The sequence below is a fragment of the Ictidomys tridecemlineatus genome, unplaced genomic scaffold, assembly GCF_052094955.1.
Source record: "Ictidomys tridecemlineatus isolate mIctTri1 unplaced genomic scaffold, mIctTri1.hap1 Scaffold_604, whole genome shotgun sequence".
Lineage (NCBI taxonomy): Eukaryota > Metazoa > Chordata > Mammalia > Rodentia > Sciuridae > Ictidomys > Ictidomys tridecemlineatus.
Genome location: NW_027524123.1, coordinates 1 through 26,167, shown reverse-complemented (window position 1 = coordinate 26,167; position 26,167 = coordinate 1). Strand labels below are relative to the sequence as shown.

Below are 26,167 nucleotides of genomic sequence, written 5' to 3'. Positions count from 1 at the left end.
GAATTGAAATAGCCCCAGATGGCCAGTGATTACTTTCTGGGCAGGGCATTAGTTAAAGCATCTTCACTGCCTTTCTTCTCTGCCTTCCCATCTAGAGAGGGAGCTGGTGAGGGGAAGGGCTGGTGAGGGGAAGGTAACTTTCTACTTCTCCTATTTAAGGAAAAGATAGTTGTTCTTTTTCACTTCCCCCTCCCCCACTTAGCTTTTCATTTTTGCCACCTGGTTAACCTTGCACTTGGAATGTCTTCAGCCTCTTCCTTATATTTTGTTCCCCAAACCTCTGACCTCATCCTTTCAGCATCTGGAGGTCACCAACTTCTCTTTGAGGGTGCTGAATGGCCAAGAAGGAAGTCAGGGGGCTTTTGGAGGGGCTGATTAAAAACCTGGCTCATTGTGAATGCAGCTTTCTCCAGGGCTGAGGAGCTGTGGGTCCTGCTCAGTGTGATCACAGTTGTGAGAGTGCCCACCAACAAAACCCTATTCTTTGTTGCTCTTCAGAGAGAACTGAGTATTCCGTTTTTGAAAGTAGAAAACAAAGATAACTTCTTTGGATTGCCCCTAGGTGATTAGTTTTCTAGAAAAGAGGAAAAAATAGAAAAAAGTTACTCATTTTTGCTAAGTTGGTTCATAGAATGCCAACACAGAATGTTCCACCACTCCCCCAGTCACAAGAAACAGGGATGCTGAAGTACTACCTGATGGTGAGGTGAACTTTCCTTTCTGGTAAGATAATTGGCTAGGAATTTGTGTCCGGGGGGGTCTGCCAGGGCCACCAAAGGATGTCCTATTTGTAGGGCGTGCAAGGACATTCTGATAACTTTGGCCACGATTTACCCCTTCCTCTCAGGGTTATTTTGACAGATTTTAGATAAATAGTCTAAATGGAAGACAGCTTTTAATGAGTACTAACTAGTATTAAGCCCTTATATGAACTGACTCTTTTAATCATTTGGGGAACTTTTTATGGGCAGTCTAGTTACCATTCCCATTTCTTCGATGAAAAACAAATGAAGACTCAGAGAGTAAGAGGATCTGGTACAAATTCAACTAATTCCTTTGTGAGCCCAAGGTCTTAATTTCTTTGCCATTCTGCCTGCTCATCTTCCTGTATCATGTGTCCTTAGCTATTTGACCACAGTGCTGAATGCCTGGCCAACTTCATGGATAAGCTCCAAATTAAAGACAAGAAGCTCCCATTGGGCTTTACCTTCTCATTCACCTGCCACCAGAGTAAACTAGATGAAGTAAGATGGGTTCTTCAGAAGACTTGCTGCATTGCTTCGCTTCTGGAGCTGGGAGGACTGGGAAGAACGCCGTGGTGGCCATCTGTTGCTGTGGTGTCGGCAGTAGCACTGAGGGATTTTATAGCTAAGGATTCAGTATTTAGAGTTCTGGGCTCCAGGTGACTGTGCGTGTGTGGAGGTGTTGAGGGGTGAAAAAGTATCCGGGAGGTGGGTGCTCTTTGTTACTGTGCATTTCACACCTATTGCACAGTGTCCCAATCCCACCCAGGGTGACAGGAATGAAAAGCTAGGAACTCTTTTGATCCTGAGTGTTTTGATGAAAGGTCTTGGAAGAAGGTTGCTTCATGAGTTAATGATTCAAGGATATACATATCTTATTTTGCCAAGTCTAAAGTTTGCTCCTTCTATTTCTTAGAGGTAGTAAATCCTGAAGGAATCACTCATTTGATCTCCTTTCCTGAACCTGGGAGGATCCTGAGTTTCTTTTTCCTCCGCTAGTCAGGAGACAGTCTACAAATTCAATCATGACTTTAGCTGGGCATCAGAGAGCTCTACTAATGATGCCTGCCAAAATGTGGCCTGTGTTTAAATTGTAGAAAATCAATATTCATTCCTTAGTTGTTTTGTAGTAGAGTTTCCTGGTCTCATGGACCAAGGGCTTCAAGTCCAGTGGTGTGAAAGGCAAAACGTGGTGGCTCTGATCCGGAAGGCCATCCAGCAGAGAGGGGTGAGTGTGGATTGGTGGGACCTCAGGTGTGCAGGCCCTTTGGGATTCACCCTGAAGTCTGTGCTCAAACTCAGCCTGAGAAGCTTTTGTAGAGCTTAAGGGGAGGTATTCTTCTTCTCTGCTATTACACAGTAATTTTATATATGATCAGATGCCTTTGGGGTTTTGATATTAACATGGTGGAAAGTAATCTTAGTCTTGGTGCAAGAAAAAACCTTCAGTCCTGAAGAAGACTTCATATCATTTCAAGTAAGGAAGTTGGCATAATGGTGACATGACAGTACAATGGGGCCGAGAGTGGACAAGATAAAGTTCTGTCATATGAGTGGGAGGGAGAGAGAGAAAAAGAAAAAGGGAGAGAGAAGGAAGAAGAGGGGAGGTGAGAGGGAGAAGAAAGAGAAGTAGAAGAAGCCAACAAGATTGACTTTTCTTAGTGCAGTAATGGCTACAAACTAGACCACAGGGCTGGTGTCAGGAAAATGGTTCTCCACAATGAGAACAAGCAGGGTGGGAGTGAGTTGCCTGATGTTCACCTGGGTGTGGATCTAGCTTTCCAGCTCGCACCTTCCTTGGCTCTGAGTTGGGTTAGTAAGCCTGTTGCACTTGAGCTGTGTGTCTTGCTGCTCTTTTTCCATCTTCACATCCTGTATCCATCCCTTATGTGATGGTGAAGGTCATAACCCTCCATTTCATTCATACAGGACTTTGATATTGACATTGTGGCTGTGGTGAATGACATGGTTGGGATCATGATGACTTGTGGTTATGATGACCAGACTGTGAGATTGGTCTCATTGTGGGTGAGTGAGCTCTGGGTATGAGAGCCGGATGTGCAGTTGGGGGAGTGGGATGAAAAGAAGGGAGTGACCTGTAGACTGGGTTATATTTGAAGATAACAATGTAGTTTCTTTGGAAGGCCAAGCCAAGGCTTGTGGAGCTTGGGGTAGTAGAGTTCTGGATCATATATTGGGTAGTCCAGGAGTCTGCAGGAAGGGATCCTAATATGGAGCAGCCTTGGACAGTAGCGTGATAGGAAGATGGGGACAGGGGAGGGATGCATAGGGAGGTGCTTGAGCAGTTCCTTGCTTTGGTCAGGCACTGGCAGCAATGCCTGCTACATGGAGGAAATGTACCACATCGACATTGTGGAGGGCGACGAGGGGCGGATGTGTATCAACATGGAGTGGGGGGCCTTTGGGGACGATGGCGTGCTCAATGACATCTGCACGGAGTTTGACCAAGAGATGGACCACTGAACCCTGGGAAGCAACTGTGAGTTGGCCTTTGGGGGGAAGGGTTGGGGGTGTGTGTTGGGAACTGAGGTTGGGGCTTCTCAGGGACAGGGCATTTGTTTTCAGGTCATCTCTATAGTCTTACTTTGTCCCCCAAAGTTTGCCAAGGTACCCACCAATTATGGGAACATTTGGGAATATAAATTGCTGAGAGGGCTCTAAAACCAGCGTGAGTGATAAACCCAATCATCCTTCAACACATTCACTTTGGAAGGCCATATCCTAGTTCTTAAAAGCCCCTTAGTAGCTCTCAACCACTGCACCCCACAAAGGACCAGGCTATATCATATCGCTGCTCACTGCCAACCCACAGAGTCCCAGGGCCTCCTGCTTCAGTTGCAGACTGATTAAGGCTTATGGAAAGGCTGGCTTCTCAGAAGCCTTTTTGGGCTCCACCCCTGGTCTGTGGCCCAACCATAATCTCGAAGTAGATCGGATAAAAGGCCCCAGCATTTTGTGACCTGAATCTTCTACACTCCAGCCAGGTCAGAGTTGGTTTTATGTTATTTTCGACTCTTACACAACCTTATTTCATTCTCACGTTTGCCAAATGTCTCTGAAGATGTTGAGACTGGATTGCTACAAGCACTAAACATAGTTACAAAACATTTTGAGCAATGCAGCATCTCTATGGTCTTCTTGGTGTTGGGACTGTTTTGGGAAGTCTTTTTGCACAAATCTCTATTTAGAAAGGAAAACTAGCCCTATATACCAGGTCAGTGGTGGGCAGCCTTTTGCTTTACTGGGGAGTCCTTTCTTCCTCAAAGCTTGGTTTCATTAAGTCATAAGCTTTTTTTTTTTTTTTAACGTGTTGAAATGTGAGTCCATTTACCTGAACTTAGGAACATACCGGTTGTGTCTGCCATAGGTGGCCAGAGGTTTATGAGCTGAGAAGTCACTCACTCAATGCCTGCCTCCATTAATGAGACATGCCCATGTCATTCCAAAGAGCCCTGTACCCTTTGAAGTATCAAAAGACAAAATTCCCCACCAGGTCTTGACAGCATATTCCTGGTTTATCCATTAAAAAAAAAAGATTGAGAAGTCATCTTTCAAATTGTCAGCTGAGGTAGCCCCAAAATCATGAGCGATGACATCACACTGTAGAGACCCGCTTGCCCTGGGGGTGTTTCCCTTAGCTTCTATACAACCAGCTTCACATGTGAAGATGTGGAATCCTCACTGTTGAAGCCAGGTTACTCCCAAGGCAGGTGCCCATGTTGGTGCTTTGACATTTTCAATGTGCCTTGTGCTCGGAACAAATGCTGCCACCTGTTCCTTAGCTCCAATGCTTTCCAACTTGGCCTAAGTTGTCTCTTTGTAGGTAATGTCCAAGTCCCTTCCACACCCCTGCTCTGGGCCTCCTTGTCACTGAAGCCAGTCCTAGACAGTACCAGTAGCCCTAGGAGCCTCCTCTCTCTAAGACCCAGAGGCTTTCTGAGAGACCAATGGGTCTTCTTTGCCCAAAAGAGATTGAGTTTCCTCTGCCACATAGTCGTCGCTGGAAAGACTTCTAAAGAAAACAGTGTCACCTAGTGCTGCAAAATTAAATTACCAATCTGCCTCAGGTTGGGAGCTGATCTCTGCCTTTCTAAAACATGTTTCTTCTATCACCAGCCTGCTCTGAAACTTGGATTGTGTTTACCCCCAGACTCTTTGAGAGCTGTTCTAATTTGGTCTTGTAATCTTGCCTCACTATCTTCCTGCCCCAACTTGTCTCCCCACCCCACCATTTTCTCAGGAATCCACAAATTGCCTTAAAGAGGCTTGTGCCTATGTTTAATCAGGTTGAATTTTTTTTCCTCTTGAAAAAAAATATTGGGTCTCTACGTGAGATTCTATTTCAAAGAAGCTTTTTTTTTTGAGAGAAGAAATTTTAAAAAACATTCTCCTACACAAAATTAAATTACCTAAAATTCAGTCTGTCCAGAATGTTCTATACACTTGGTTGTTTCATCTGTTTAAGTCCTGTTTTTTCCCATTGTTAAAGACTCACCAGCCTGAGGGTCAGTCCTAATCCCGCAGTTCCTGCAGCCCCCCAGCTGTCAGGTTGACACACACCTGAAAAAGTTAATCCTTAATCATACTGTCCTCTAAAACATGCTGAATCTCACATATTTGTGTCTTGCCTCCCTAGGAAAGTTGTGCATTCATGGACGGTGGGGGGGTATTATTGCTTTGGTCTGTATTTCCCTGCAGGTTTGAGAAGATGATCAGTGGGATGTACATGGGGGAGCTGGTAAGGCTCATCCTGGTGAAGATGGCCAAGGAAGAGCTGCTGTTCCAGGGGAAGCTCAGCCCAGAACTGCTCACCACAGGCAGCTTTGAAACCAAAGATGTCTCAGATATTGAAGAGTAAGTTTCTGGTCCCAATGCCTCTCCCCATAACCGAGTGTCTGGTTATGGGGAGAGGCATTTGGAGAACATGGATGAGGCATTGGCTTTTGACTCTTTAAGCAGGAGGTCCACATGATTGCCTTTTTTTTTGGGGGGGGGTGATACTGGGGATTGAACTCAGGGGTGCTTAACCACTGAGCCACATCCCTAGTTCTTTTTAAAATATTTTGTTTAGAGATAAGGTCTCGCTGAGTTGCTTAGAGCCTCACTAAGTTGCTCAGGCTGGGTTTGAAATCATGATCCTTCTGCCTCAGGCTCTCAAGCTGCTGGGATTATAGGCATTTTCCATGTCACCTGGCCACAATAGGGTCTTGAAGGTTACCCATGGTGGGTCTGTGAATTCACTCTACTTACTTGTCTGTGCTCCTGTGGATTTTGAGGGTGATGCTAATGAAGTGACTCAGGGTTCTAGAAACAGTTGGCCTGCGCATGCAGGGACTTGGGCTGTTGCCCTGGGTTAAATCCTGGAGGCATTAATGGGGGCACCTTAACACTTGTTTGCATCTATCTCCTTGTTCTTCTCCTGAATTTCTGACATGTCTTTTCTTATCAGCAGTTCTCAAAAGGGACTACCCTGAGCCCTACTTCAAAACAGAAAAATAGGTGCTTGGATGCCCACAGATATATTTACCCACTCTTAGTCCAGCCCGGGGGTGGGAGTGAGGATGGCCCATAGTATCCTGATAGCTGGGGCTAGTTTTCCATTATTGCTATTTCCTCATGTGAATAGAGGGGGTCCTATTAGTTGAGGAACCAGATAGAGAGAGGAGGTGATTTCAGTGCCAAAAGGAGCAGTGAAAGCATTCCAAGGACTTTGTTCTGAGTGGAACCTTTAAACAGTGGCTAAACTTGCTACACCCCAAGGGGATGATAGTACTCAATCTAGTGAGGCATTTGGCTCCCCTGAGAAGGGCACTTATGGTGTCAAATCACCTACCTTTTCCCACCATCTTCAGACACAGACAAACTCTGGCTGCTTTAGAGAGAACAGATGGGCAGCACAGCTGGCACATGTTTAGAGGTGACTGTTTATAGAGGCAGAGATTCTGTCTGTTTACCCTAAGACAAGTAAATGGCAAATGAAAAGAGTGCAGAAGGTCCATGAACCAGGTCTTATCTTCATATTAGCAAACAGAAAAGAAATACTGGTTTTACTTACTGGGGGAAAAATGAGCCAGGTTAGCACTGTATGTGAGTGTGTGAGTGAGAGAGAGAGAGAGAGAGAGAGAGAGAGAGAGAGAGAGAGAGAGAGAGAGAGAGAGAGAGTGTGTGTGTGTGTGTGTGTGTATGTGATGTCTGGGAAAGATACCTCAAGGTGGCGATGTTGCATTGTATTCCCTCCTTGTTGTCCCCACCCTGCTCACAAACAGGTAGCAAGGTCATAAGAGAAATTGTGTCCTCACTGATAGATGGGGTTTGCTGGAGCTGATGGGCTTCCTTGCCAACCCACACCCTCCTCCTGTTGGCCACAGTGGGTCAGACAAGTGCACACACACTATCTTTCTCATTCCCAGCCATAAGGATGGCATCCGGAAGGCCTACCAGGTGATGGTGTGGCTGGGTCTGAATCCATTGCAGGAGGACTGTGTGGCCACTCAAGGGATCTGCCAGATTGTGTCCACACGCTCAACCAACCTGTGTGCAGCCACCCTGGCTACTGTGCTGCAGCATATCAAGGAGAGCAAGGGTGAGGATAGGGTGTGCTCCACCTTTGGGATTGATGGCTCCGTCTACAAGAAACACCTTCAGTGAGTCAGCATGTTGGGCCCAGGAGTGAAGGAGGTCCCAGAGTACCTGGGACCTGGTGACTCCATTGGGCAGCTCTGTTTTTCATCCCAAGGTGTCGGGGGTCTTTGTAGAATTATAGTTCCCAATGGAGCAAGTGGCTACTGGAGGATGTCATTCCTGGTGTGGGTGGAGGTGATTTCTGAAGGCTGATGATGACTCAGAGCTCCCCTGCATGCTGGGTACTCTTCTTGGCCACCCTCTTCTTTATAAGACAGAGTTTCATTCTTTACTCTTATGATTCTTGGTGGTTCTTATATGTGCTATGTATTCTGCCAGGGACCACCTCAGTCCTGGGGGTTACCAGCCTCTGATTTGGGTATTGAATTGATGCCATGCTGCATGTTTTGATCCCTTGGGTTATATATATCCAGATATTCAAGTTTCAGTTGGGACCTGGAAGATGCCTCTTGTTGCACTCATTTAATTTCTCCTAACATGAGTGCCAGGTCAATATGGCATCATTAACTGAGCTGGTCACTGTGGAAGGTCTCAGCTCTGAGGTCCCCTAATCTCCTAGCTCAGTGCCTCCCAAACATTAGTTAATGTGCACATGAATCACATGGGGATCTTAAGAGGCAGATTCTGGTTCAGAAGGTCTGAGGTGAGCCTGAGATCCTGCATCTCACAGCCTCCAATGAGGCAGTTGGCTCATGGACCACACTTGGAGTACCAGAGCGATACCTCAAAGCAGTCATCACCTGGAGAGTTTCTTGCCAAACATAACATGTTATCTTTAGCTGTTCAGATACCTTGAGATGGTTGGAAGAAATTGGCAAAAGAGAGGTGAGAGTGCAGAAGAAGTTACATCTTCAAATAAAATGAGTTATGGAACATGAAAAATGGGTAATGTTAGAGCCACCTGATTCTATTAGACTGCAGAGGCTGATTGCAATCTCCTGGGCAGAGGAGATTTTTTGTGACTGCACATAGGGAACAGTGTTTTGCAAGAAGTGTCCTTTCCTTTCAGTGGGGGATAAACCCCACCAGGGCGGTCATCTGAGGTTTTATACAGGGATTCCTAACATGGGAAAATGTGGAGGGAGAAGGCTGAGGGCAGCCTCTGCTCTTGCAGGCCCAACTTTTGGGCTGAAGCAGTGAGCCATTGTGCAACCATTTATACCACTGACCTTAACTGTGGACACCTGTCTCTTATCTCACCTGGGCGGCTACAGTTTTGCCAAGCGTCTTCACAAGGCTGTAAGTCGGCTGTTGCCTGACTGTGTCATTCACTTCCTCGGCTCTGAGGGTGGCAGCAGCAAAGGGGCAGCCATGGTGACTGCGATGGCTTACCGACTGGCTGATCAACAAAGAGCCCACCAGAAGACCCTGGAGCCTCTAAAACTGAGCCATGAGCAGTTGCTGGAGGTCAAGAGGAGGATGGAGCTTCAAATGAACAAGGAGACACACTCCATCTCCCCTGTGAAGATGCTGCCCACCTACATGTGTGATACCCCCGATGGCATAGGTATGCAGCAGAGATGCTCTCCTGGCAGGCCTTTGTCCTAGCATCGATGATTGGGGAGGTCCGTTAGCATTAGCCTTGGACTTTTGAACTGCCACCTGTTTTTGAAGCTATATTACTATAATACTAGAGTCAACCAGACATACCTCAGCTAAAATCAAACAGTACTTACTGGTACCTACTATGTATCAACACACTTAATGCCTATTAATTCCTTTAATATTTGTTAGCTATTAAAGATTAGTAGTTACTTTTGTGTATTAACCAACTGCTGTATGTGGCAAAAAACAGAGGCCTGAGAAGTTAAGAAACTTGCCCAAGTTCACGCTACTAGCAAAAGTCAGAGCTGGGATTCAAATCCAGGAATTTAGGTACCAGAGCCACTGCTCACAACCATCACTTGGTCCGGGTACTGTACTACCTGGGCCAGGTTTGGCTTATGCCTGCTTTTGTGAATAAAGTTTTACCGGCACACAGCTATGCCCATTGGTCTGTACAGCATTCATGACTGATTTGCACTACCCTGGAAGAGTTGAGTGTTTGCAGTGAGACTATGTGGTCCATGAAGCTTAAAATGTTTCCTGTCTGTCCCTTTACAGAAAAACATCACTATAAACCCTCTTGTGGGTCTTGTAACCTAATAAATCAAGGTCTTTTCCCAAATAAGAGAAAATGATTGCTGAGCAGGCCAATGTAGCAGTTAGTATAGGTTCCAGAGACTAGGGTTTGATCCTTCTCCCCTTTTCTACTGATGTGATTCTACATAAGTAATGTTGTCCATCTCAGCCAGATTTTGATCATCCATAAGAAAGGAATGAACTGTATCCCTTAGGATGGCCTAAGTGTTGGATGGGGACTGTGTGTGAGGCTTGTGGCACACTGAAATTTCCTAATGGTGGAAGTTTTTCTCATTTTAAAAGATTTTCCTTCTAATTCTTTTAAAGAATTACACTCTCTTTTTCCTTCTCTAGTCTGGAATCTAACCTAAAATGGTATTTGATTTGGCACAAATAGCATATTTAGATAGTTTTAAATGTACTCTATCAGCATCCCCAGAGCTCTGCAGTGCTCACTTTGACTTCTGGGCCCCCAGCATGTGGACTCATTTGAGAGTCACTAAGGAGCCAGCAGAGATCTCATCCTGGGGCATCTTTTTTCTTCATCATTAAATAGAGCTCACACTCCATCACCCCCTGAGGCTGCTGAAGCTGTAGAGTGGGCCCTGTCAGGGGAAGGTACATAAACTGTCACTCTTTGTCACCCCAGCTCATTACCTCCTTGGATTTGTTTTCCAGAGAAAGGGGACTTCTCGGCCTTGGACCTTGTAGGAACCAATTTCCAGGTCCTGCTAGTGTGTGTGTGAAATGGGAAGCAGTGAGGAGTAGAGATGCACAACAAGATCTAATCCATCCCACAGGAGGTCATGCATGGCACAGGCGAGGAGATGAGCAGCATGGAGCCTCCAAGAGGGCCCAGGAAGCTTCTTGCTTTCAATGACAGCTCTTTCCTTGTTCACCCATGGACCTGGAGAAGGTTGGTGCGCCCCAGGCCCAGGCTGCTCTCTGGGTTTGTGCCTGAGCTTTCATTTCTTCTGGATAGAAACCTTGAGCTCCTACTGAGGTCTTGTTGGGGCTAGCCCATCTAGGCCAGGGCCTCTTTCTTAGTGCTCCAACTTCTCCCCACAGCTCTTTGACCACATCATCCAATGCATCACTAACTTTCTGGAGCACATGGGCATGAAGGGTGTGTCTCTGCCTCTGGGTTTCAACTTCTCTTTCCCCTGCCAGCAGAACAGCTTGGATGAGGTAACAGTGCCTTCCCACAGGGCTCTCCTATGGGCTTTATTGACCTTAATGAGTGAAAGAAGGGCACTAGTGACCCTTGGGGAGTAAGGGCCCATTGATAAGAATAAGTTGGTTGAGGCTGGTGAAGGTTAAATGGGTTAGTTAGGATCCAACTTTCTTTGGAAGAATGATGATGGTGATGCTAAAACAAAACATGAAACTCACATATTTTAAGCACTTATTTGTATGCCACATAATACATTTAGCTTCCCATGTGCATTATCTCATTCAATCCTCACAGCAACCATCTATGTTAAGTGTTCATATGCCTAATTTTCAGTAAAGAAGATAAGGTCTACTTAGGTACTTGGTGCCTTGCTCCAGGTCATCTAGCTTGGGAGTAGCCAAGCCACTATTTGAATTCTGTTTTTCTGATGTCTTGAGCCCATGAGCTCAAATTCTCTCTCCTGCTCCTGAGGCTTTACAGGCTCAGGCATTTTTATTTTGTCTCCTGTAAATGTGGATGCTCTGGTCTTTCTAGACTCACTTTTGCCTCTCATTCCTGTTCAACTTGCCTTGGATGAATGAAAGAGGAATTGAAGATCCGGTGTTCCCAGATGTTCTGGATAAGAGTACATAAAGAGATGGAGGACAGCTGAGTAGGCAATGCTGGGATCTGGGCTGATGGCTTCAATATTAGAGTATTTTTATTTGAACAGTGGTTCCTCTCTGACATAGCCAGTCATGTAGAAACTTGCATGCATGCTGCAGGGTTATGGTGCTGTGGATGCAGTTTCCAGGTGCAAAAGGCATGGTTCCTGCCTTAGATGCTTCCAAACTGGGCTGTTGAAGCAAGCTCAGGAAAGTAAGAGCTGCTGTTTGGACCATGGCAATGGGATATTACAGCTCTGAAGACGCAGTGAGGTGATAATCTGAGTGCAGTCCTGGAGGAGGTGAGGAGTACTTGGAGCAAATTAGAAGAATGACTTGATAGGGAGAGGTTTTATTTATTTATTCTTAAATTTTTGAGAATTATAATATCTATATTATATAGAAAAGAAGAAAAAATGATTAATAGAAAAGTAAAAATAACATTCCAACAAGGTCCTTCCAGACTTTTCCTACAAATTTTTATTTTATTTTATTTTAAACAGACACTATCTTTTCATACCATGTATTTATATATTTTATTGGGTATGATAACTGTTTTTATCTGAATAGAAGTAGTTTATCTGAATAGAACAGTCATCCTGCTGGATCTTAATCTGTATGTTCCAATTTTCTGTAAAGAGCACATGTTATGTCTAGGATCATAAAAATGAACAGCAAACAAAGGGAAAGACGATTCTATCTGTTAGCTGATGAGGTCATCCTGATGATGAGGTATTAGCAGGTGCTCAGGAGGCCTGAGGGCCTCTGGCTGTACTTACTCGCCACTGGCCTTGGGCAAGTCTCCCCAGCTGTTGGGGCTTGTTGGTGTCTTTTTATAAGGATTACCTGAAGTGATATTACTTGGACAGTCTATAAATTTTAACGCGTCAAACTTTTGCCAGAGATATGAAGCTAATGTGCAGATGAGAGAGATGGGTGGAGGTGAGCACACCCTTGTCTGGATGTGAGTGTGTAAACCAAGGCTCCACAGGAATGCGCTTTGTTCTTCTGAGTCTCTTGGGATCTGATCATGGTGTGACACATCCAGGTGGATGAGATGCCAAGGTGATGGGCATGAACCACCAAGCAAGGCCTGGGGACACCATGCAAGTGGGAGGTAGTGAGCACACAGTCCACTGATGGGTCCAGCCTCTTGGGAAATGGATCTTGGACTGCTGACACTGGTTCCTGGTGTTCGGCAGCACAGAGGGCTCCAGTGAACAAAGATTTCTCCCACGTGCAAAGCCACTGGGCATTTACTTCCAGATGGCCCTGTGACATGGTCAAGGGCCACATTAAAGATGGGCCCACAGAGGACTCTGAGAAGCCTTAGAGAGCTTTCTCACTAAGAAATGTGAGGCCTAGACACTTCCCCAGCTGTGTCCAGGTACTCGTTCACTGGATACGGAAGTATGAAAAATTAAGAGATGTACTGACCCTTCTGATTTAAGTGAAGGACAGGTACAGGGCAAAACTGCTTTGCCCAGTAAAGGAAACATGTATTGGGACATTTGCACAGTGCTTATGAGCCATTAATTGGAGTCAGCAGGTCTGGAGGTGAGTCCTGCTTTTAGCTTCAAACTAGGCCTAGGCAAGTCACCTGGGTGTCTGGGTTACCTGTAAAAGGTGGGTGTGATCATAATAAATGTTCTCCAAAGATGGCTGTGGGGATTAAATGGTGTAGCATATATCATGCACCAGCATTGGTGTACAGAAAGTACTCAGTAAATCCAAGCAGCAACCTTAGGAACAACCTTAGATTGAGGATCACTGGTAGGTGAGATGACTAGTTACTCCAGGGAATCTGTCTAGTTTAAAAGATTGAGAGCCCAGAAATGACCCAGCAGCCCTTCTCTGAGGTCTTCTCTGTGCTTTTTAGAGTATCCTCCTTAAGTGGACCAAAGGCTTCAAGGCATCTGGATGCGAGGGTGAGGACATGGTCACCCTGCTGAAGGAAGTGATCCACAGGCGAGAGGTAAAGGAGACCCCATGCATTGATTCCTTGATGCTTGAAGTGATCTGTGAGGGCCAACATTGAGTGCAATTGCTTTGGCTGGCAGGAAAATTGATGTAATCACTCAGCTCAGCAATGGTTGATTGTCCACTGTGCATAAAGCTCTGTTCTGGGTGTGGGGATTCAGGAATGACAGCAAAACAAAACAAAACAAAAAAGAACGTTTGTTCTCAAACATAAACCTATAATCCAATGGCAACTGTTATTAAGGGCTAAGATAAATGAAGTTGGACAAGGAGAGCAGATAAAGTGAGCAGGGAAGTGGCAATCTTAATAGCAGCACAATAAGGAAGTCTTCATGCAAGCCTTGAGCGAGCCTAGCATGAAATAAGGGAGTGAGCCACAGCATTTGAGATGTATTTTATATACATGTAAGTGTCCTTGCAAATGTCTGAAGGGAGAATGTTGGGGTTCACTTGTGGACTAGGCATCTGCTTCTGCCTTCTTAGGAGTTTGACCTGGACGTGGTGGCTATGGTTAATGACACAGTTGGAACTATGATGACCTGTGGCTATGAAGACCCTCACTGTGAGGTTGGCCTCATTGTTGGTAACATTATCAACCATCCTCCCCACAGGGGCGGGGGGTACAGCCTTGGATGGGTGGGAGGCTGGAGCTGAGTGAGACCTGGTGTCCCTGTGATTGGCAGGCATGGGTAGCAACGCCTGCTACATGGAGGAGATGTGAAATGTGAAGCTGGTGGATGGAGAAGAGGGGCAGATGTGCGTCAACATAGAGTGGGGGGGGGCTTTAGGGCAATGGATGCCTGGACGACTTCCGCACGGAATTTGACAAGGCTGTGGATGGTCTTTCGCTCAACCTGGGCAAACAGAGGTAGGCACCCAACTAGGTGAGGGCCTTGTATTCCAGAACTGGACAGCAATAAGTTATTGGAGACTCCACCATAGCATTTGCAAGGAAGCTTATTATCTTGAGATGACAATGGGTTTCTTAGAAAGTTCTGAGTTAGTAAACATGAGGAAGCTGCTTCCACCTCGAGGCTCGGGAAAGCGGAGGTGGGGGTGGGATCAAAACCTAGGGCTGAGTCTGTGAGGGAAAAATGATGAGTGGACCACTGCTGCTGCCAGGGTAAAACAGCATTGCTGGGGCACCCACACAGGAGCAAATCCTTTCTTCCTCCCCCAGCCATCCAGCGTCAAGCACCCTCTCTTGCCAGAACTGCTCAAGGGCCAGCATCACAAAGCTCCATGAGTGGTGGTGGTGATGGTGGTCGGGTGAGGGGAGGATGTGAGCAGACAGCACATGCTCAGTTTTGCTGAAGGTGGAGGATCAGTGTGAGAGGACACTAGGAATCCTGCTCAAGTGAATTAAGTGGCATTCCTTTCCTGCCATGCTGTCCTCCACTTTCCGTTCTGTCTCAACACATCACACCACCTTCCTATTTAACCTCCATGAATTACAAGTTTGAGAAGTTGATCAGTGGCATGTACTTGGGCGAGATTGTCCGTAACATCCTTATCGATTTCACCAAGCGTGGGCTGCTCTTCCGCGGTCGCATCTCAGAGCAGCTCAAGACAAGGGGAATCTTTGAAACAAAGTTCTTGTCTCAGATTGAGATGTGAGAGTTGATTTAGGGTTTGGAGGAGGATGTGGTCATGTCCTATGTATTTCTCATGGACAGACAAGCTGAAGGATTTCACAGCTCAAGTGAGATCAGAGCAGGGCTCACACAAGTCAGTCTAGTGGCTCACACATGAAAGATGGTGCTGAGCATGGCATGGGGACATGAACAGGGATATTGTTGTATATTTAGGTCAAATAGAACAAGAAAGATACCCCATTATAGGATGTAAATTAAAATGTGCAGAGGAAAATAATGAGATGAAGCATCCATGCTTGGCTTGGGGATTCTTCTTCACTGCTGGCTGCAACAATCAGGCAATGAGGATTGATTAAAGAGGACAGGCTTCACTCTATCAAGGACTAAGTAAACATCAGGCAGGGCAGAATCATGCTATGCTGTGTCTTGTTAGACTGAAGCCTCTGTCCTCTGGTCTAATGGCAGAAAACTCTGTTCCAAATTAGAATGGTGAATTTCAGAGCCCTTAAAAAATTAATGCTATGGTTACTCTCAAAGCATAGACCAGGAACTGGGTAACTGACCTGAGTGGGCCCCAAGGGCATCTGCACCAGTGAATAGAGTCTGCTCAGTTGATGGGTGAGGAGATGATTCTAGGTCTCTAAAATAGTTTTCTTTATAAAATAGGGTTTATTTTCTCAGTACAATTTTATGTGCATCTATTTCATAAAAAGGACACAAGCAGAATGCAGACTACCCAGTGTGGGGAATGGAAATCAAGCAGGAGTGTAATGCTAGTGAGTTAATGCTTTTCCTGAAGACCCAGGGACAGCAATGAGAGAAGGGACATAAACGTGTTCTACAGCTAGAAATGCCACATGCCAGCATGGCCACTGTCTTTATTATTTCCAAATGAGTAGACAATGAAGTTCCTTTAGTTTTGGATATGTTTTGTAGTGACAGTATTCTACCTTCCCTGCACAAAGTAGAATGAGGACCTTCTTTTAAAATTTCCTGTCACTCTCAGGATAAAAGAGCCAACCAGAGAGGGGTCTCCAGCCCTCTCTGCTCTTGACTGACCACTCACCGTCTCCCTTCCACCCCAGAGACTGCCTGGCCCTGCTGAAAGTCCGTGCCATCCTGCACCATTTGGGCCTCGAGAGCACCTGTGACGACAGCATCATCATCATCAAGGAGGTGTGCACCGTGGTGGCATGGCGGGCAGCCCAGCTCTGTCATTCAGGCATGGCTGTCTTTGTGGACAAGATACAGGAAAACCGTGGGCTGGACACCCTCAAAGTCACAGTGGGTGTGGATGGGACCCTCTACATCCTCAGTGAGTTCCTGATCTCAGACCTTTATCGCTTTGTCTTTGTCCCCATTCCCCTTTTAACTTTATAGAAAATTATTATTAAATAGTTGTTTTTAATGTTTGTAATTTGGAGATCAGTAATCAGAACCAGAATCAAGCCTGTGTTCAGTATTGGACATGTGTTGCCCCCCACCCCGTCCTGCAATTGCACCCTCTCCCTACTCTGCTAGAAATAAGGGCTGCCCCAACTCAGTCTCTTGCTTTTTTTTCCCCGAGTCTCTATGTTACATATCTATATTGTTTAGTAAACATATACTAGAAATTGAGCATGATTTTTGAACTTATTCTCCCCCTATGAATAGAATCACATGGCTTCTTCTGTGACTGGCTTTTCTCACACAGCATTTATGGTTTGTTTATTTATTTTGGAGATGGGGTCTTGCTATGTTGTCCAGGGTCTCAAACTGCTGGGTCTTGAGCAATACTCCTGCCTCAGCCTCCCAAGTGTGTACTATGTGGATTATTTCTAGATTTTGACTCATATTACAAACAGTGCTGCTGTGAATGTTCTAGCAAACATGCTGGAACTCAAGCAAGATTCTCCCCCTATGATCTAGGTCAGGGAATTGGCAATCAATAGCCATGATTGCTCATGTAAATCAAGTTTTATTGGAAGAGAGTGGCACTCATGTGTTTATGTGCTGTCGATGGCCGCTTTCATACTACCCATGAGGAGTAGACACAGACAGACCCTATGGCCTGTGACACTGAAAGGGATTGCTGCCTGGCCCTTTGCTGTGCCCTCAATATGGAAATATCAAGTTCCCCTTTCTTTCAACTGTATTCCTTGTTTCCCTTGTCTTCTCCTTTCTCCCTTCTTATTACCATTTTGCTTCTGTCTTCTCTCACTTGTGTATTTGTATAATTTATTTTGAAGTGAGGAAGTAGCCCATATACTCTCTTCTGAAAGCCTTTAAGCTAAAAGCTAAAGGAGTAGAGCAGTGCCCAGCCTGCACAGTACCCACGGGGTGAAGTGAGGGTGGAGAATCCTGGATTAAACTGTGACCACCTCTCCCACAAATACATTTGTGTATTTTTTTCCTAAATCAAAATGTTTATATCAACATTTTTATTTATAAACATAGTTTCAATATATTTGGACAGTATTATACACTATCTACATAGTAGCTACTTGATTTTTTTCAATTTTTATTTTAATTTATACAGGACAGTAGAATGCAATTTGATACATCACACATAGTTGGAGCATAATTTTTCATTCTTCTGGATGCACATGATGTAGAATCCCACTGGTTTTATAGTTATATATGTACATAGAGTAGTAATGTCTGATTCATTCTACTATTCTTTCTGTCCCCATAACCAACCCCCTTATTTTGAATTAGCATGCACATATCAGAAAAATCACCAGCCTTTGGTTTTTTGGGATTGACTTAGTTTGCTTAGCTTATTCTCCAGCGCCATCCATTTACAAGCAAATACCATCATTTATCTTTAAGACTGAGTAATATTCATATATATATATATGTATTTTCTTAATATCAATCACATTTTTTTATTCATTCATCAATTGAAGGGCACCTAGGTTGGTTTCATAGTTTAGCTATTATGATATAATGAGTTGAGCTATCACCACATTTATTTTAATGACCTAAGAGGCTCTTTGAGTCTGCACTATTAGTGAAAAGATGGGGAGGGACCTCCAAAAATCCACGTCCCTTTCCTCAGTGATAAGTCTCATTGTAAAAAATAGAAGTCTTGGCTCCAGATGAGGGTTGGGAAAGGGACTTTTATTCAGCTTTCTCTTCCTGTCAAAAAATACATGTGATAATCAACTTATAAAGAGGAAAGGGTTATTTTGGCTCACAGTTTCAGAAGTTTCAGTCCAAGACTGGTTGGCCCTGCTGCTTTGGGGCCTGTGGAAAAGTAGCACATGATGGCAGGAGTGTGTGTGGAGCCAAACTGCTCACCTTGTGACTGGAAAGTGGAAAAGAAAGAAAAAGGAAGACCAGAGTCCCACAATTCCTTCCAAGGGCATAGCCCCAGTGACCTAAAAACCTCCCACCTCTTACATGAGGGACATTTAGATCCAAACTGTAGCAGGGATGGAAACCTAGCTCCCGACCCTGGGACTGGGCATCCTAAGCTTCACAGATGAGAGGGCATCCTGACCCTCTTGGATTGGGATGGGTTGGATGGTGACTGTCTCTTTTTCCAGTCCCATAGGAAGATGATCTGTGATCTCTGTAATGTCCTAACAGAAACCCTATACATCTGCCCCTCTTTCCTTCAGTGGCATTTTGAAGTCAGTGTAGGTCTGATGTAAAGTAATAACCCTTGGAAAATATAGAAACCACATGCACAGGATTTGGTCCTCCCCTGCAGAGGAGGTTACACACTTCTGCAAGACTCATAGGTGGCTCACAGGACTGTTGAACTTCTTTCAAGGATTCATTTTAAGAGCACAGTTCACCAGAATTCCAAGGCATTTTTCCTAGAGTGAAATCTTAGCTCCCTTGAGCTAAGAGCTAAATGGGTACACTGTGATATTGAACTTGGACAGATTATTAGCATCTCCCAGGCTTAATTTTCTGGTACAAATAAATAGACCCACAGTGTAGCTGTCGTGCTCCTCCTCTTAATTACTTGTGTGTTGCCAACATTACTTCTCACCTCTGAACACACAAATCTGTCATTATTAAAGTGCTTTGTTCTTTTGTCTTTCTCTCCCTTTTTCCAGTTTTGCCAAAGTCATGCATGAGACTGTGAAGGACCTGGCCCCTAAATGTGAAGTGTCCTTCCTGGAGTCAGAGGACGGCAGCAGGAAGGGGGCCGTGCTCATCACTGCCGTGTCCTGTCGCACCCGTGAGGCTTGTCAGCGATAGAACCCCTGAATTCGGAAGGGACTTCTCTGCTTCCCCCTCTTCCCTGTTTTAACTTATAAGGAGTCATCTTTTTGTGTCAGAGACACAGTCCCCTCAGCTTTTCCTTGGCAGAGAGGACCAAGTCAGATTGGGATTTTTTTTTTACATTCACTGTAAAGTTTTGTGCCCAAGTCTTGGCCTTTCTGAGCTACAGAAGCCAGGACTGTTCATACTGGTCACAACCATTCCCATTGGTTCTCAAACAACTTAAAAAATAATAATAATCCTTAGCACCCCTCCCTCCTCCTGGAATTCCACATCTCTGTGGAAAATTGCTTGACAATAACTGAGAAAGGAAAAAGATCAAGGCTAAGAGAATAATAGAGCCAATGATAAAGGAAAAATTAAATTAGTTCCTATTGTTTTTAACAAAGTGTTGAGACCATGGGAGTATAAGTTGGTAAATTGGTCAAAGTATAAATTGGTAGAACCTGTTCAGTGGGGAAATAGGTGATATATATATATATGTTTTACATAATTTTCCAGAAATTTGTGCTAAGGAAATACACATTGGGAACTAAGGTTTTGACTATTATATGGTTTATAATAGCTAAAAATAAACTGTTTGGCTCACCCTGTTTCAGGGTCCAGATAGTAAAAACTTGTCTCTAGTTTTTCCAAACATTATAATTTAGTGATGTGATTAAACAGGTGATGGAAAGTGGAGAAGCCAGATACTACAGAGAAGCAACCCAGAAATTATGACATCAAGAAAAGTTGCTTCTGAGGCTGTAGTTGTAGCTCAGTGGTAGAGAGCTTGCCTAGCTAGCATATGTGAGGCATTGGGTTTGATTCTCAGCACTGCATAGAAATAAATGAAAAATAAAGATCCATTGACAACTTAAAAAAAAAGCTTCTTCTGGAAGATTGCAAGTTCAAAGCCAGCCTCAACAATTTAGCAAGTCCCTGAATAACTCAGTGAGACCCTGTCTCTAAATAAAATACAAAAAGGACTGCAGATGTGGTTCAGTGGTTAAGCACCCCTGGATGTAATCCCTGAAACCAAAAAAAAAAAAAAAAGGAAAAGGTGCTTCTATCCTGCTGCCTAGATCAGAGTGCAAAAGCTGGGGTCAGAGGGAGTGAAGAGGCAGTAACTGGAACCACAAAACTGGGTGGGGGATGTAGAGTTACCAGGGTTTCTCTCCCTCCCACCTTTTAGTGTTCTGCAGTGTTTCCTGATGGCTGAACCTAGTTGGTAAAGGGAGCCTGGGAAATGGGATAAAGAGCAGGGTGGTGGGATGACTTGGACCCCAGCAATTAGCAAAGTAACTGGCATGTGCCCTACATTATGGTCTTTGATTAGACCATTATATGGAGTTATCAAAAAATATTATAGGCATTATAGAAGAATATTTAATAACAAGGACAATGTTCAGAGGATGCTGCTTCATGCCCCCAGTGTGTTAGAACCTGAACAGTTGCCCTCTGAGGGAGCTGCATCCTGGGATCAAATGGATTGAGAATTAAAAATGTACTTAGGCCTTGATGTTTGCACATGTAAGCACTTATCATTCCTGGAACAATACATATAACAACTATTTACATTATATTAAGTATTACAACTTGCCTAGACATTTACGTTCTCCTGTATGGGAAGATATGTGGAGGTTATATGCGAATACTCTACCATTTTATATAATGGATTTAAGCATTCATGAATTTTAGTATCCTTGGTGAGTCCTGAAATCAATCCTCCATGATGCTCAGGGATATGACTATATTATGATCCTATTGTTGTTAAATACAATACTATATGACAGCAGGTGTAGTGGACTTCCCTGAGTCTCCCCTCTGCCTCAATGATCTGTTGTGGTAAAGGCAGGCAGCCCCCTCCTCAGCAGCTCCCCACAGGTTTCCCACCCCTCTGGGCATCTGGGAGGCTTGGCCTTATCTGCCATTCCTAGCCTGGCTACTCAGTGCAATGTTGGTACCTGCCCTTGGGTCTCTGTGGGTTCCCTTAAAGCCTCAGAATAGCTTCTCTGTCATTTCCCTTGTGGGGTGTGGGTTTGGAGTGGCATAGACCCTTAATTCTCCCCAAATCCTAATACTAGACAGGATGTTTAGCATATAATTTTCTAAATTTCTTAAGATCAATTCCTGCATGAGAGGATCTCAGAGCCCTGGATTCTCCATGCTCATGCTCCATCCCTCACCATGGGGAAATTATTCCCTTCCAACAAGTATAAGGTTCGTACACCACCTACTCACATCTTAGAAATATCGTTTCTAGATTCAGCCAAGACCATCCAACTTTTTCTTTCTTGGTTGCTTTGTTTTCTTACAGCTTGGGCCTCCAGGAGCAGAAGGCCACTGCTTTATCCTTTCAGGGTAATTTCTCATCATTGCACAAACTTTTCTTGCTTTTTAATTTTCTTGTTTCCTTTCATCCTTACTCTCTTTTTAAATTAATATTCTCCACTTCCAAATGCCAACCATTGTGCTCCATTTGAAACTTATTTTGTATGTGTTTTGATGAAGCATATATTGCTTTGATGCTTTTTAATTTTATGTGTGTTTGTTTGTGATGCTGGGGGGATGGCACCCAGGGCCTTGCAAATGCTCTATCACTGAATTACATCCCCAGCCTCTGTGTGCATTTTTTTTAGAAAAATACTAATTCTATTTGGTTAAAAGTCTCTTTCTGTCTCCCACCTCACAAAGCACCGTGTTTTCAAAGGCCCAGGGGTGTCATGTGCTCAGCTAATGCATTATTTCTCATTGCCACAAATATCCCATTATGTGCATATACTCACTCCGTGTTCCCATCCATCTTCTTAAGAGTGGTCATGTGCATTGACTCAAATCTGGATACACAAACATGGCAATGAGTGTCACTACAATTAATTTCTTTGCACATGACCACATAATTATCCTTGTAATCATCTCTCTGGGCATCTACCTAAGAGCTGGACAGCTGGATCATAGGATGTGCAATTGCCACATTTGACCCCCACACTACCAGCTTACCATCCTGAAAGGCTGTCCCTGCTGTCAGTCACCTGCACAAGTCTCCACTAACACTTGGCATTGTCTAGACATCTATACATCATTAATCTTATTAGTGTAAAGTTGAATCTTATTGTTGCTTGAATCAACATTTCTCTGGTTACTGTGGATTTCAGCATTTATTTATATGTGTTTGATTTTGGATTTCCCTTAGTTGACTCCCTTTTAATATTTGTATTCAACCAGCGTTCTTTTTCCTTTCTGATGCACTAGAACTCCTTATTTAATGTAGGTATCAATCCTTTGGGAGCTTTAGATATTGCAGGTATCTTCTAACCTGTTCATTGTGTCTATGGTGTCTTTTGTGGACTAGAAAGCCTTTAATTTGGAGTAATCAAATCCACCTATCATTTTTGTTTACAGTTTATACAGTTTTTCGGGATTTCTTTTGGTACTGGCAATTGAACCCAAGGGCTCTTAACCACTGATCCACGTTCTCAGCTCTTTTCATTTTTTTAGTTTCAGACAGGGTCTCACTAAGTTGCTTAGGACCTTGCTAAGTTGCTGAGGCTTGCCTTGAACTTTTGACACTCCTAAATTGGCCTCCTAAGTTGCTGGGATTACAGGTGTGTGCCACCACACCTGCTTACTGTTTGTATAGTTGGTTCTTCTGAATTTTCTGACTAAAATGGTCTTCTGTTAATTTTATTTATTGGTAATTTTTTGCCTTAAAGGATAAATGAATCCCTTGAAGAAGTTTGTTTTTTATATAATATTAAATAGGATTTAGTTTTTCTATTCCCATGTTACTAGTGATTTATATCTTTTCTTACTGGCTTGGGACAACTTTTCTAAAATATATTAGGCTTGCAAGGTTCCATTTCTGAGTGTTCCGTCTCTCTAATTAATCCTGTTTGTTTGTTCTTGGGACAGTAACATTCAGTTTCTATTTCCAAGGTTTGTTAGTGTGCCTAGTATCTAGCAGAGTTAGTATTCCCTTTTCTTTTTCAAAGTTGACTATGCTAGTCTTGGCCCTTTATTACTTCATGTAAAATTTAGAATAATAAGTAATCTCTGAAAATAATCTACCTAAATTTTTGAATTTTGTATTTATTGATCATGGAGTTAAAATTAACCTTTAACATATTCACAAAAGCATTAAAAATCTCTATGTATTTATAAAATCTTTTCTGTTATTTGTTAGAGTTTTAAAGTTTATAAAGATTTTATGAATTAAGTTAATGCCCATATCATTCATAGTTGCTGTGTGTGGTTCTTATATTTTTGGTCGGTTATTATAAGTGTATAACATAGGATTCTAACCTTAGAATCATTACTTTGTTGTGTGTGTGAGAGGTACCATCTTTGGCATTGTAGGCTCTGTAGCAGATGTCATTAATACCCCAACTCCAGTTTAGATGAGAATGTCTTCAGATACTGAATGTTCCCTCAAAGAAGGATTGACAGATAAAATATAGGATACCCAGTATTTTATCCTAAATATTGCATGGGATATGCTTATACTAAATAATTTTTAATCTGAAATTCTAACTTAACCAGGCATCTTATATTATTATTTTTTAAATGTGTCAACTATACCTGAGAAGCAAGGAAATATACTGAAATTTTCCTTATAATTTTTTTTTTGTTAGCCAGGTGTGGGGGCGCATGCTTGTAATCACAACAGCTTGGAAGGCTAAGACATGAGAATCTTGAGTTCAAAACCAGCATTAGTAAAGGCGAGGTGCTAAGCAACTCATTGAAACCCTGTCTCTAAATAAAAAGTACAAGATAGGGCTGGTGATGTGGCTCAGTGGTCGAGTGCCCCTGAGTTCAATCCCTGGTACCCCCCCAAAAAAAGTTTGTTATAGGTTTTTGGTAACAATTCCTGGAATTTCTTTTTCATTCTTAGTGTTTTAGACCATTTAGGCTGCTAATAAAAAAATTCCATTAACTGGTGACTTAGAAAGAGCAGAAATTATAGAGTAAAAAAAATCATTAAGTTTAATGATTGTAAATTGGGTTTGGGGCTATGTATTCCATATTTTGACATTTCATATTGCATCACAAACTTACCACAATATCCAAATTTTCACAATATTTAGCATATCGTTGTTCATCATACTTTGAAAACTTTTATTTTAGAAAAATGTAAGCACATAATCAAAAGTAGATTAATGATCTCCTGTACTTCAGTGGTTATCAACTCACAGCTAATCTTGTATTCACAGCCCTCAGCCTTGCTCTCTTAATGCTTTAAAGCAAATCACAGGCATTTTTTGGGAGGGGGAGTAACTAAGGATTGAATCTGGGGGCACTCTACCCCTTAGCTATATCCCCAGTCCTTTTTCATTTTTTTTTATTTAAGTCTTGCTAAATTTCCCAGATTGGCTTAGAACTTGCAATCCTTCTGCTTCAGTCTCCTGGATAGCTGGGATGTCAGTTGTACACTACTGAGTTTGGCTTTCAAAGGCATTTTTATAACTGAAAATGCTCTTGCAGGGAACTTCAAAAGTTAAGAACTGTGTTTTTTTAATCTATCCACCACTCCTCCCTAGGTAATTATTGCTCAATATCAAGAAACCCCAATTAGTGTTTAAGCTTCCAATTATCTCACAAATGTTGTTTTTTTTTTTAAGCTTGTTTGTTTGAATCTGAATCTGAGGAAGTCTATCCATTGCACTTGGCTGATGTGTCTTCTAATATCTCTGGTCCCTTCTAGCTATTTTTCTTCCTTTGAAGAAATTGGGTCATGGGTCATGGCCTAGAATTGTCCATGATTGCATCTCCACTTTGACATGTTCTCCTGTCCTCTGTATTTCTGCAAATTGATTCTTAAATGTTGACCCTCAATCAGATTTAGGTGTGATAATCTAACAAAGCTACTTCAAAGGGATTATTGTTATTACATCATTTTTTGTATTTGTCATATCTATAATTGTTTCTCCCCTTTCAATTAGTCTTATCTATTTGCAATTTCTTTCTCTCCCTTTTTTTTAATTGAATCCAGGAGTGCTTTACCACAGACTCACATCCCCAGCCCTATTAAAAAATTTTTAATTTTGAGACAGGTTCTGCTAAGTGGCTTAAGGCCTTGCTAAAATGCTGAGGCTGCCCTTGAAATTGCAATTCTACTGCCTCAGCCTCCCTAGTTGCTGGGATTACAGGTGTGCACCACTGTGCTTGGCTTTCATCTCCTCTTTTCTTGATTGTCCTTGGCAAAATTTTACTTTATTTATTTATTTTCGAGAGAGAGAGATATTTTTTTAATATATATATATTTTTTTTAGTTATCGGTGGACACAACATCTTTCATCTGTATGTGTGCTGAGGATCGAAAGCGGGAAGCACTCATGCCAGGTGAGCACGCTTGAGCCACATCCCCAGCCTAGAATTTTACTTTATTGAAGTTTTCAAAGAATTTGCTTTTGCTTTTGTCTTTTCTTCCTTTACTTCATTGATTTTTTGTCCTTATTTTTATTTATTTTTCTTTCTTGTTCATTAAATTTGCCCTTTTACTTTTTTCCAGTTTCTTGAATTAACAGTTTTTGTTTGAAGTTATAAATTTCCCTCAATCTACTCTTTTAAGTCCCAGGAATTTTAAATGATTACCATTTCATTGACATTCTGAGTGCATACTAATTTGCTATATGTTTTCTTTTTACATTTTATAATTTAATCTTATTTATTTCCCAGCAATATGTTTTGCAAACTATCCTTTTGCTATGCATTTCTAATTTTTTGGTATTAGGGTCTGAGAAAATGATATGTTTGTTATTTTTTATTCTATGGTATTTATCAAGTAATCCTTTGTGGCCTGGCACATGGTCAGTTTTATAACCCTTCTATATCTGTGCTTAACAACAGTTTTTCTGTGGTACTGAGTAAAGAATTAGAGGGAGAGGGAGAAAAAGAGGGAGAAAAGGGGAGAGAGGGAGAGAGAGAGAAAAATAAAGTACAGAGGCAAAGTGACTGTGGATATATTCCAGAATTTTTTTCTGAGTTCATTGATGGTGAAATTACAGGATATTTTTAGTTTGTTCTTCTCAGGTAGTGGTAGTCTTC

At 42.9% G+C, this 26,167-nt stretch overlaps 1 pseudogene; it reads left to right on the top strand.

Moving 5' to 3' along the window:
• Nucleotides 1–1,122: 1,122 nt before the first annotated feature.
• On the top strand, nt 1,123–19,161 carry LOC144374184 (hexokinase-2-like; annotated as a pseudogene).
• Nucleotides 19,162–26,167: the final 7,006 nt, after the last annotated feature.